The sequence below is a fragment of the Bradysia coprophila genome, unplaced genomic scaffold (assembly GCF_014529535.1).
Source record: "Bradysia coprophila strain Holo2 unplaced genomic scaffold, BU_Bcop_v1 contig_324, whole genome shotgun sequence".
Classification (NCBI taxonomy): domain Eukaryota; kingdom Metazoa; phylum Arthropoda; class Insecta; order Diptera; family Sciaridae; genus Bradysia; species Bradysia coprophila.
In genome coordinates, this window is record NW_023503584.1 from 3,445,754 (window position 1) to 3,459,109 (window position 13,356).

A 13,356-nucleotide genomic window follows, 5' to 3' on the forward strand; every position below is an offset into this window, starting at 1 on the left:
TTTTGGAATTTTTTTTTTCAAAATTTCCAAAAATTTCCAAAAACTGCGAACATTTAAAAACCGAATTTTTCCAAAATTTCGAACGGTTTTGGCAAATCGTGAACTCAGCCTTGCATTTTAGCTGACTCTCAATTATTTTGTTTGATTCTTGACACTATCCACTTTCAAATTTCCAAAAATAGACCCTGCCAGTAACCGAGTCAAAATTTCCCGGTAACCAAAAATTTACAATTGACTTCCCTGTCATTACATTTCCCGGTGGGTTTGTTCTCCCAAGTTCTCAATGTTCCGGTTATCAAAAAATAGTCCCGGTAAATACACTACCACGATACCGCATTATTTCCATGCCCGCTCAATCATTTAGATCAGAGAAATTATTTCATCGAAACAGCTAAATTACTTGAGTGAATCTATTCCATGAATTCTGAAGACACTCTTTCGTTTACATCAGAGAACTGATTTTAGTGAAAGTCAGCATCCTGTTCAGTTAAACGTTTTGAGTTATACACAATCTTAGGTCAGTTTGTCTCTTCGCCTGAAAATTCTCATTTTAATAATTCCAAATTAAGTTATTTTCTGTAGCAAGAGAAACGATCGATTTTAGTTCTTCTACTTATTATTCGACCATGGATCATGACAGTTGTTTGATAGTAAATTGTTTTTGAATTAATTTATTTTTTGAAAAAAAGAAAGAATCAAATGAAAACAAACAAAACAAAATTGTTAATCTTCCATTATGAATTAAGTTTAAAAAAACACAGAAAAAGATCAATTTATTTAGAAACAAAGAATTTTATATTTTGAACGAGAGGACATGCAATATTTTACCGAATCATAATGAAAAATGAAAAATTTGTAACCTAAAGGGTAGTAATTGGTTGATTTTGCTTTTAAATATTTTTTGTTTTTTTAATTTTTGTTTGTAATTTTTTTAGTTAAATGAATTTTGAATGAGAAGTATTTGAATCGGTCGGCGATCGAACACTAACATTGTGATTACTTATAACAAAATGAAAATTGATTTTTGAGAACAGGACAATTGTACAAAGATAAGACTTCACCAGCTCAACAATGAATTGTTTTCCTTTCGGCTTACATTATATCAGAGTTAAATAAGTTTAAAAACGTCGTCGATCGATTTGAAAATATTTTCTTTTAAGAAAAAGAAAAGAGTTTACGAAAAACAGAATTTATTTTATCTTTTGTTAATTTTGACGTTTAAATTTTTTTTATTTTTAGAAGAGTAACGTTGGAATTTGAAATTTTTTTAATTTTATTTTTTTTAAATCAGTTTGTTCCCACTTCATTGGAATTTTTTAATTTTATCACGCAAACCATTTTGAATCCGTTCGATCTGATTTAAGACATGTTGGACGCTTTAGATATCACTGAATGTCTTGAAATTAAAAATAGATCTCGATGCGCAGGGCCGGATGTTTGATCCGCTTAAAATTTTTAAATTTCTAAAATCAATTTTTCGAACCGCTTTACAGCATTTTCTGAGCAGACGTTGGGTAGCCAGTGGATGCCTGTTCAAACGGTGGCCCACTCGAGTGCTCGAATCAGATATGGAGCGAGAAAATTTGAGAAATGCCAGTCCTCGTGTAGAATCAAACAATATTCTTGCTCAACTACGGTTCTGATTTGGTGTTCTTTTAATGAGGTCGACTGAAATGTTAAAAAAGATCAGAACTGAACGCTGAATTTGTAAATGTGTCATCAGGTGTTGAGTTTTCCGAAAATATTAATTTGATTTGGTTCCTATGAATTTTTTATCGAAGGCCTAGGTTACCACCTTAACGAATCCCTTTTATTCTTACAATTCAGCAAAACTCTATTTGTTGTGTAGTTCAAATTACGTTTCTGGCTTCTCAAAATTAAATTGTTGAAGAAACGTCGACATGACTCGGAGACTAACATTGGTAGTAAGAAAACCGAGCAATACTCTGAACCTAGTTGTTCGAAGAGAATTTTAATTTGTGCCCGACTTTTCACCGACCAAGCAATGAAAATTATGTACTAAAATGAATCCGGCAATCGTTCTAATGATACGAACATTTGTTCTTGTTCAAAATGGTTTTAGCGTTTGTTTTAACAATTTTTTTTTCTTTATTTTAACAAAAAAAAAAACGCCCAGTTCACAAATCCTCAAAAAAAATATTGGTTCAATTTAACCAACGTCACAAACAACATGCGATAATTTTGTCACAAAGCTGTACACAGCAGAAATTAAAGGAGAAAAATAAAACAATAGAAAATGGAATGAGACTTCGTTAATTGAACTCGGAATTATATAAAATCGACAAATAATTGGGGAAGTCTTTAATATTGCGAGTAAAAATACACGGCCACGGCACGCTGTTACATCAAAAACAAATTTTTTTATTTGAGCATGAAAACAGGATCACAAAACAGAAAATAGACAAACAAACAAACACTCTGTGACAGGGATAACGAAGAAAATATTAAAGATTTTGTTAAAAATCACAATATCAAATCAACAACAACAAAATTCTCATTGTAAATAGGAAGCAGGGAAATCCAATATCCAATGTCGTTTCGTTGACTTTAATTTCAATTTTTTTCTTATTTTTTTAAAAATTCAATTAAATTCTCCTTTGGAAGGTCACAACATGTCACAATGACTACATCCAGTAATCGAACAACAAATTACTGTGAATGAAAGCACTGTCATCGAAGTTCAGTTTCTCTTATCAAGTGATTGGGCTCGATAGGAGTCGGGTTTATTCTGTAGAATTATGAACAGTTGTGATTCAAGGCCGCCTTGAATCAAGGGCACACACCCTGTCGGATTTGGTGAGTTTGACTTCTTTGCCTTCAGTTTTACGATTTCGGGATCGTCCATAAATGATGTTTACTCAATTTTCAGAATACTTGAAACCCCCTTGTCTACGTTTTTCCAATACCTATAGGATGACTGGTTACACTTTGCCTCGCCCTGCGAACGTCCTTTATGGACCATTATTTTATTCCTTTTATTAAAATAAAACGAACTCTAAGGTCGGAATCAAAATATTTTCTTCTGTACTTTTGATTCCATCATAGGCACCCTACACCCGCATGTTTAATGATTCAGACGAACTATGATCTAATTTATGGTCTAAGATTCAACTTCTGCATACTAAATGTCTTCCAAGAGGTGATGATGTCAAGCTATACGATGTGTGTGAAGCTTGAAAAGTAATATGACAGAAGTTCAATTTTTACAGCTCATTTTATCTGATTTTCGGGTAATGTTGACAGGACCAAGGTACATGCCAAGACTTCGGTTCAGATTAGTTCTGCGTAGCATTCGAAACAGAGACATTGGAAACCATTGGATTTCCCTGTGATATATTTACGAAAGAATCAAAAAGGAAAAGTTTGAAGAAAAACACAAAACAAATGGACAATTATAATACGTAGGCTCCAGATGAAAAAGCAACAATTGTAAATAAAATGAAACTTTAAAAGCTAAACAAGAAGGAAAGAATATAAATAAATAATTAAATTTATCTTTAAAACATTGTGATATATCTTATAATTGTTTTCTAAGAGATTTAATGGTAGAAATGTAAAATATAAGTTTTAGTCTTAATCCACACATTTAAAACAAAAAAACCGAACACGATTAGGTCGTGTAATTTCAAGTTAAAAAATAAAATATAAAAAATGGAAAAATATTTCAATTGAACTCCGAGTCACATTCAGTTCAGTTAGGAGAATATTTACCATTCAACGAATAACATTTTCTTCTGCACAGAGTATACTGTCTGACTAACCTTTCAGAAACGGCTAATCATCTGCTATCGACACAGCTACCGACAATAAGCTATAATGTCTGGCTGATGCTCTCTTATTCAGTAAAGCATTTTTGTAACAAACATTTGCGACACTTGAAATAAGAGAAGTGATAGATTTTTAATTATTACAATTCGATACGCTATGCCGTTTCTGAAACGTTTTAAAGAAAACATAAACAACAAAACAATAACCAAATTTCATTATAGAATGCATACATTGCACACAACCCCAACACATTTTCTACGTTTCGATTTCGAAAGAAAAACTTTTCATGAAATTCTAGTATCAACATTTCAATTGAGAGAAAAAGAAAAAAAATAGAAAATCAATTTCCTGAACGAGAAAGTTTCTTTTTTCGCCCATTCCATTCAACGAATGGGAGTTATATGATAAAATTAGAAAAAGAAATAAGAAAAATAGCAAGAAAAACTGTCGCAAAAAAAACATTACCAAAATAATTTTTGTGTATGAGAAAATATAAATAGAATTCGTGCAATAAAAGTTTAACAAGAAGAAAGATAGAGGAAAAATTATCGAGGAAAAGAATTTTAAGTTTTGGTGAAATTAGATTGCCAATTCATTCAACAATTTGGAGAGAAATTGGAGAAGGAACAAAACTAAAACCGAAAATCATGTAGAGAATTGTATAAATGTTATAATGGAAAAGTACATTTTTTTTTGCAGTTTTTTCATTTAAATTTTTTATTTTAATTAAAATAACAAAAATTCTTTAGATTTACCACTATTGTAAAAAGGGAAAATACGTTTTGTATATCAAAAAAGAAAAAATAAATTAAATAAAAAAAAAAATTATTTTAAAGAGCGGAAGTAAACAAAAAATATTATTAAAAAACCAGAAAGAAATAAAAAGAATTATTTTAAATAAATGAAAAAAAGTGTGCGAAACGAGAGAGAGCGAGCGAGCGAAAGAGAGAGAAAAATGATTTTTTATATTAAAAATATATATGAAAATAATTAAATAGGTAAAAAAGTAAAAGAAATTAAAGAAACAAAAATGAGAAAATGTGAAAATAAATAAACAGAAAAAAATTAATATTAATAATTTGTATGCGAAAAACCACAAATTGTATGTTAATGTTGTGAATAACAATAAAAAAATGAAAAATTATCAAATAGTCTATTCATGTCCATCAAAACAGTGACAAGAGCAATAAAAGATCAACACATCTGACTTGAAGGGGATCAATGTGGGATCAATGTTCTCTCTCATTTTGGTACTAAAAATCGTATGTGGCAGAAATCCACTGTACCATTAAAATTTTGGTGCTACTCTACTTGCCCTCCAGAGTTACAGAACCTTGGTGACAACGTGATTAGCAGTAAAAGTTCTGCAGAGAGAATCGAACACAGGTTGGAGTTTGACCACACCACTAAAAACAATCTAAATACAAAACATTACCTCTAACTGACAAAATTACTTAGGAATCTACACTGGGCTAAATTGTTGCCTCCATTTGGGCACAAAATTACTAGGTCCCACCTGTTGGGTGGGTCAGATCCCTTGACTGTTTGTCTGAGCTTCTCAATAGTATTTTTGTTGGCAATGATTTATTGATTTATTTCAATAAAATGTAATTTTGTATGTTGATGGCCAGAAAAACACATTTAGAAGTAGAACTACTAGAACAGTCTAATAAATCTCTCATTGACGATTTAATTCTGTTTAGTTTCACTGAAAATCTTCGAAACTTAGTAAATAAAATACCCCGGTAAAAAATGACATATGTTTTCAATAAAATTTAAGCTCGTGTGAATTGCGGCCGAAAACTTCACACTCGTTAATTTTTGTTCTATTTATTCGGTTTTGTTTACAAGGAAAATTCACATAACAAGAAAAATACTATTGAAATAGATACAAAAATTCAGTGAGCAACATCAGCTTGTTCGTCAGGAATAATTTCCATTCTCCACAAAACATTTTTTTAAATCGTTTGAGAATTGCAAAAAGCAGAAAAGGCTTCTTTCGAGAACTACTCTCAGATGGTTGAACCGATGCCACCCATTTTCGAATTTAACCTGGGGATTTCAATACTTCGTCAAATAAAAAAAAGTTTTTGAAAATCTGTTGAACCTTGCTCCAGTTAAAGGGCACAAAATTTTAACATTTAACGTTTTTTCATCACATTTCCATACATTTTTATTTTGATGATAATTTTGGGCTCGCATCCTTTTTGGAAAAAGTCCAACCATCGTTTGGTGTTGAAATGTGTTAGCTTCAAGTAAAAATTGAAATGTTTGTGGTGATGTCACCTTCGTGAACCTGTTACATTAAAGCGTATACGGCTATTCATCTGTTGTCATCGATAACGATGACAAAAATAATGACAAGCTCAGGGCTCCTACCCTATAAATTCATTTCTATTTAAAAAATTTATTTGGGATGCAAAATCTTGTGAAAGATGCCTACAAGATGCAGAAAAGATGCAAGGGATGCAAGCTGGGATAACAGGTATCCCAGTCGAACTCATCGGGTTAAGGCCTATACTATAAGGTACTATTAGGAACCACATTCAGTTCGCAAAATTTTCCAGGAACCGGCACTCATGGCCGTGCGGGACCGACGAGTCCATTTGAATACAGATTGTTATCGCAACGGATAGAGGGACTAATTCTAAGCTAATTCGTATTGAAATGGCTCCCCTTGACAACTTGACCACGTAGCTACAACCAGCTACTTTCGAAAATTCTACATCTTTCAATGGTGATATGTCCAAGACGAAGAAAGTTTGAAACTCTTTGAATGGCGATATTGGTAGAGGATTCCATGATCTATTAAACGCCGAGAATGGATTTTACAAAATTTGTCTGAATTGTACAATATTTTTGAAAATTTTTATTTTCACCATCCTCGGGACTAGGACTCATCTGCAATACACAGGTTGACCCTGTCTGCAACAAAACAATGATGCCTGATCAGCCTGCAGTCTCAGCTTTACAACGATACCACACTCGCCATACCAGCTTCACAACAAGTATCTGTTACGACATTTTGTTTGCAGCAAGGTCACTCTACGACGAAATTTTCAATTTACTATCTATCTTCAAGTGTCCGTTCCTTTAAAATGAGTAGAATTGTTATGCATTCTTCATAAATAAGTGGTATAAGTTATTTGCAGCAATTTTTACATTAATTACGTGTATCTGGAGTCTGTGGTTTGTGGTTTGTATTTGGTATAAAACCGGCTTCAAACATGTTCTGAATGTGAAATAAACATGAAAAACGTCTATTTCAACAGTAGTTATTTCGGAATCTATTCGTTTCCCATTGCAGGGATCCTACGGAGAATTTAAAGTGGAAAAGTGACGAAAATAGTTGCAAAAAATAGTTGATTTTCTGATGAAAAAGTTGGTGAAAAGTGAGTTTTTAGGAACTTTGAACCCTATTTTACGCGAGGTGAGACGTTATTCCATGAGTAAGTTTCTTGGGGTTGAAGCCGTAAATCATTAGAAACGTAGATAACTTTAAAATGACTAATCCACATAGTTTTTAGAAAATTAGCAAAATATTTTCATGTGAAAGCAAAACTACACCGAATGAACTTTACATATTTTTATACGTTTTTTGGGCGGGTCATGTCCCTTGACTGACAATTTTTTCAATATATTTTTGACCAATTTCATTGTTGAACTTCCGAAGCATCACTGATACAAATGCCTACATTTAATATATCGATTAATCTAAACATGACAACGAAATTTGACAGAAAAAGTTCTTCAAATAAACCTTCGAAGACCGAATGATCTTTGAGTTCTCATTTTTCTTATAAATTTGCAGCAAGATTTTCAATCAACCACAAATCGTAAATAAAATGCGACTCGTGTGAATTACGGCCCTCGCTTCGCTCTCGTATGAGCTATCTATTATTCTGTTTGATTGCCATTTTGTCAAATTTAATCAGAGTAGATGCGAAGTTTTACAAATGTGGAACGATGGGAGGACTCTTTCACTTTGGTAAAAAATAAAAAAAAACCCGATAGATGTTCTTCTCTTACAGTTTTGTACAAAAAGGAAGTCCCCGGTATTTTACAAAACCGTCACTCATAAATAAAATGTGGATGGTAATAAACGACCGATAAATTAATTAATTTTTTTTCTCGTTTCTTCACTTTTGTCGATTCAGAAAACGACAAAAGTGAGGAATTGACAAAACGTCTTTAAGTTACATTTCGTAGAAGGATGAATTTCCCTAGGAACGAACAAAACGCCTTCTCGTTACATTTTGTAAAAGGATGAATTCGCTATTTCCAAAATCGACAAAGAGTGAAGGAAAGACATTTTTTTTTACTTTTTCCTGATTTACTGAAGAGGTGCCAGCGACATGTACCACATTTCTATCGGTATTTTATTATTTTTTATCGGTAAAATTGAATTTTTCTATTGGTCGAATATAATATCCCATAAAATTATTACGACTCGTGATAATTACGGCCCTCGCTCCGCTCTGGCCGCAAACTTCACACTCGTATGGGAGTTGTAACATATTTTGTTTGATTTTTGGAATAATGAATTAAAAAAAATATTCAGAAATTTGTTGAGAATGACTTATATCTTATATTGCCTACAAAGAATGATGGTTACATTTATCGTTTTTCATAAAATTTCCTACACTTTTCAATCATAGTGTGCTCATGACATTTTTCTGCTGTAAGACCTTGAGTAAAAAAAACATCTTTCTTTGGTAGAAGCATTAAATTTGTTAGTCAACTATCAAGTTGATAGTCAACTCTCAAGTTGTTACAACTTGATAGTTGACTATCAAATTAGTGGCTGGTTAGAGGCTGGGCATGTCGTGCCGAAATTTTTCTTTCTCCTTGTTTCATGCACATTATCGAAAACATACGTATACGATTTACACACACTACGCAACAAAATCAAATTTCATCAAAGTAATCTTTTTCGATTGAGGCTATAATCAACAGTGTAAAATCCTGTTTTTCTGGGATAGCTTCCAGATCCTTCGTCCCACATAGCCCATCTTCGAACTTAGCCTCGGTATTTTACTTCCACAAATTAAAAAAAAAGATTCATCCAAGTTGGTTAAAAATTACTCAAGTTATCGTGCCCTCAACGATTTTTTGTTACCCACATTTAACGTTTTTCATAGCATTTCATACATTTCAATCACAGTGAACCTTTTTGTTACCCACATATTTCGGTATTTTCTGGTGTAAGACCCTGACTTTCAGTCAAGGGAATAAGACTATCTAAGATATAAGTAAATATTCGAAAATATAAAATATTTTTAAACTCTTGATTTTGTGCCTGAACTCCTAATTAAATATTCATTTGAGTTTTGTCAAACTTTATCGAGTCTGGCCAGACCTAGAAGATTGTATGGATTTTTAGTCAACCTGAAACTTGACCTGACGGGTTTGAGGTCAGATTCTCTTTCCTAGAACTACCTATACAGACTTGAAATTTCAGGTCGAACTACATTTGAGCCGATCTACCTATTCAGAGCTTCTTTTTTGCGAATTTGAGTTAAAGCCACTCAAAACAAAAAAAATTCCACACCATTGTTAAAAATAGGCTATTGATAACAATTTTCCAAGGGTGCAAATTCTTAGTGGACTTACGGACGTTCATCTCATATCTCTACTAAAGTGTACAAACATAAGAAGTGGACCAGATCATCATTTTAATAGATTGAGGGCCGACGCAAAGTTTCTGTGTCCTCTAGAGAAAGCTCTGGTATATTGTTATTGTAAGGTACTAAACAGTAGAAAAAGGAATGTTTGAAGCGCCGCAGGCGAAATTTTACAATTTCAACATGATTTCCAATCTATTTCCATCTTAGAGTAATTATACCTAGAGAGGAAATTACGAACAGAATTACGTAAAATTTGTGGTCCCGACATGAAATACGTAATATTTGATAGTGTTGGTTTTTCCCTACTAAATTGGTGGGCAAATTAGCGCAAAAAATTTAAATGTGCCTGCGAGAAGGATTCTTTTTAAAATGTGAACCTTTTACATACCACTGATATGAACTGATATCAACAAACACATTGTGTTTAACAGGTTTAACACAACGAAAATAATAGAAATTGACCCGTGTTGTTTTATGCAGCAAATTATAGTTGGGCAATCGGTCTCTTGAAGGAAAACTACAAATCAACAAACAGATGCAACTCGCGCAATTTTTTATTAAGCGCATAAAATCACCGGAAAAATGAACAGGCATTGCCCTTGACTCCTTTACTTTGGCATCCCGTAATGAATCACATTTGCACCATATTTAATTATTATTATTGCGAATGATTTCAAACAAAATTTCAAAATAGAGTTACGCGATTTAGAAAATACAAAACTGACAACTATCAAAATTGTCAACGCCTACATGTGTTAGTAAAAGCTCTACGTAAAATTGTACGAAATGTGAATCTTATACAAACTGATGTCGGGACCACATTTTATCGTACGAAATACCTCTCTAGGTATAATTACTCTAAGATTTCCATCGACTAGTTCCTCACTTTTTCAGATGTTGAAAATAGTTGGAAAAAAGTGAGCAAAGTGAGTGCGCGGAATCCCTGCCATTGGTGTCACCATAAAACAAGGCATCAGAACAGTCGGAGCGTTTGCTGCGACTTAGCCCCGTACAACCCGTAATCCTATTTCGTCCGCAACCATAATACGTCCGTAGCCCTAATAAGCCCGGAACCCTAATACGTCTACAACCTTCTAATGCGTCTGTTACCAAAATGCAAGTCAAGTTAGGCATTGTCAAATTTACTGAAACTGTTCATTTTTAAAATTGCGCACAGCGCAATTACGAAAGCCCGTACGAAGTACCTTTCAAATAAAACCAACAATTTACGACATTATTTTAGAAACCCAAAATTTTTTGCCAACTTTCCATTGGGTATTCAATTACCTCTCAAATGAAACAACAACTAGCAAAATCGGTTGAGATTTACTCGATTTATGTGCAAAAAACACTTAAGGCCGAGTAGCGGCCTTAGTCCAAGGGCCCAAATTTGAAACTTTTTTCGCCACGTTCTTTTCGGTATTCAATTACCTTCCATAAAAAACTAAAACTAGCAAAATCGGATGAGATTTACTCGATTTATGTGCAAAAAACACTTAGGGCCGAGTAGCGGCCTTAGTCCAAGGGCCCAAATTTGAAACTTTTTTCGCCACGTTCTTTGCGGTATTCAATTACCTTCCATAAAAAACTAAATCTAGCAAAATCGGATGAGATTTACTCGATTTATGTGCAAAAAACACTTAGGGCCGAGTAGCGGCCTTAGTCCAAGGGCCCAAATTTGAAACTTTTTTCGCCACGTTCTTTTCAGTATTCAATTACCTTCCATAAAAAACTAAATCTAGCAAAATCGGATGAGATTTACTCGATTTATGTGCAAAAAACACTTAGGGCCGAGTAGCGGCCTTAGTCCAAGGGCCCTAATTTGAAACTTTTTTTGCCACGTTCTTTTCGGTATTCAATTACCTTCCATAAAAAACTAAAACTAGCAAAATCGGATGAGATTTACTCGATTTATGTGCAAAAAACACTTAGGGCCGAGTAGCGGCCTTAGTGCAAGGGCCCAAATTTGAAACTTTTTTTGCCATCATTCTATTCGGCATTCAATTATCTCTCAAATGAAACAAAAACTAGCAAAATCGGATGAGATTTACTCGATTTATGTGCAAAAAACACTTAGGGCCGAGTAACGACCTTTGAGCCCTCCCAACAAGCCCGCGTTGCATCTTACCCAAAAACAATGTTCAGCAACTTTGTTCTACTCGTCAATACCTTTCATTTGATATATCACAAGCAGCTATTGCGTGCGTATTTCGGTAGATATCGTCGAAAGACTGAAAAACACCTATAGGGCCCTAGCTCTGGAAGGGCCGACCCTAACATGCCCATTTTCGAACTTGACCTTACTTTTGTCGATACCAATCGGGGAAAAAAAGAATTTTGAAAAAAGGTTGAGATTTGCTCAAGCTAGAGGGGTCACGGACGGACGGACGGACGGACGGACGGACGGACATTTTTTTTATTGCGGATTCGTTATCTATGTACATAACCAAATGCTTTGCCCTTACTGTCTGCTTCCAATTCGACGTGTTACAAACGGCATATTAATCTTATAAGCCCCCAGTACTTCGTACGGGGCTAAAAATGTTTAATTTGTGTCCACAAACAATAGATCAATCAACAGATTCCATATATGAGGAGATTTATTTTCGCCACTTTCAGTACATACCTCGTAAAAATGTATGGAAATTGATGAAACACACATAATTTTTTACATTATTTCGAAAAGCGCCCGCTGCGCCACTATATGGACTTCGAACAAAAGTGGTTTGTTATGACCCAAAAAAGTAATCAGAGTCTGTTGTTCAAGGTTAGGTAAGGATCTGATGATAACAATGAAAAAATTAGACACGTTTCAAAACTTAGAGTAATTATACCTAGAGAGGAAATGAACAGAATTACGTAAAATTTGTGGTCCCGACATGAAATACGTAATGTTTGATAGTATGAGTTTTTCTCTACTAAATTGGTGGGCAAATTAGCGCAAAAAATTTGAATGTGCCTACTAGAAGAGTTCTTTTAAAAAAAATGAGAACCTTTTTCATACCACTATATTTATGAACTGATATCAACAAACACAACGAAAAAAATACAAATTGACCCGTGTTGTTTTATGCAGCAAATTAATTGTGCAATTGTTTGTTCAGTTAATTGGAAAATTTTCTCCAGCCAATATCGGATTTAAGTCTCATTTGAAGGAAAATTACGAATCAACAAACAGATGCAACTCGAGCAATTTTTTATTATGCACTTAAAATTACCGAAAAAATGAACAGGCATTGCCCTTGACGTCTTTACTTTGGCATCCCGTAATGAATCACATTTGCACCATATTCAATTAATAATTATTATTATTGCGAATGATTTTAAACAAAATTCCAAAATAGTGGTACGCGATTTGGAAAATACAAAACTGACAACTATCAAAATTTTCAACGCCTACATGTGTTAGTGAAAAGCTCTACGTAAAATTGTACGAAATGTGAATCTTATACAAACTGATGTCGGGACCACATTTTATCGTACGAAATACCTCTCTAGGTATAATTACTCTAAGTTTCAAAAACATCTTCGAAATAAAAATAAAAAAGACCATTTGATCGAATATTTGATTATTTGTTTTCAAAATAACAGAAATATGCCATATTTGTCCATAACCAAAGCGATAGGTCGTATATGACTGATCGTCCAAATAAATGTTTTCGTTTAATAAAAAAGAGAAGAACTGTCACATTCACAGGGATTGTAACCGGTAATTAAAACCGGTAAAATAACGGAAGAATCAAATACCGTTTGCCGTTTTTTTGTATTTTCAATACCGATTTTTCCGCAAGTGGTCCTCTTCGCTTGCAAAAAAAAACCTCTTGCGACAGCCTACGGCTTACGGCGTAAGGCCTTTTCAATATAAATTTACCGGTTTTTTACCGGTATTTTTTTAAGGACGGTATTACCGTTTACCGGTCTTGAAAAAAAGGGCGGTTTT

The 13,356-nt window shown here is 33.6% G+C and overlaps 1 long non-coding RNA gene across 1 annotated transcript; it reads left to right on the plus strand.

Moving 5' to 3' along the window:
* The first annotated feature begins 1,254 nt into the window (after positions 1-1,254).
* On the plus strand, positions 1,255-9,881 carry LOC119079561. Its single transcript, XR_005088187.1, has 3 exons — positions 1,255-1,845; positions 6,275-6,282; positions 9,871-9,881. It is a non-coding gene; the product is annotated as an uncharacterized LOC119079561 (long non-coding RNA).
* Positions 9,882-13,356: the final 3,475 nt, after the last annotated feature.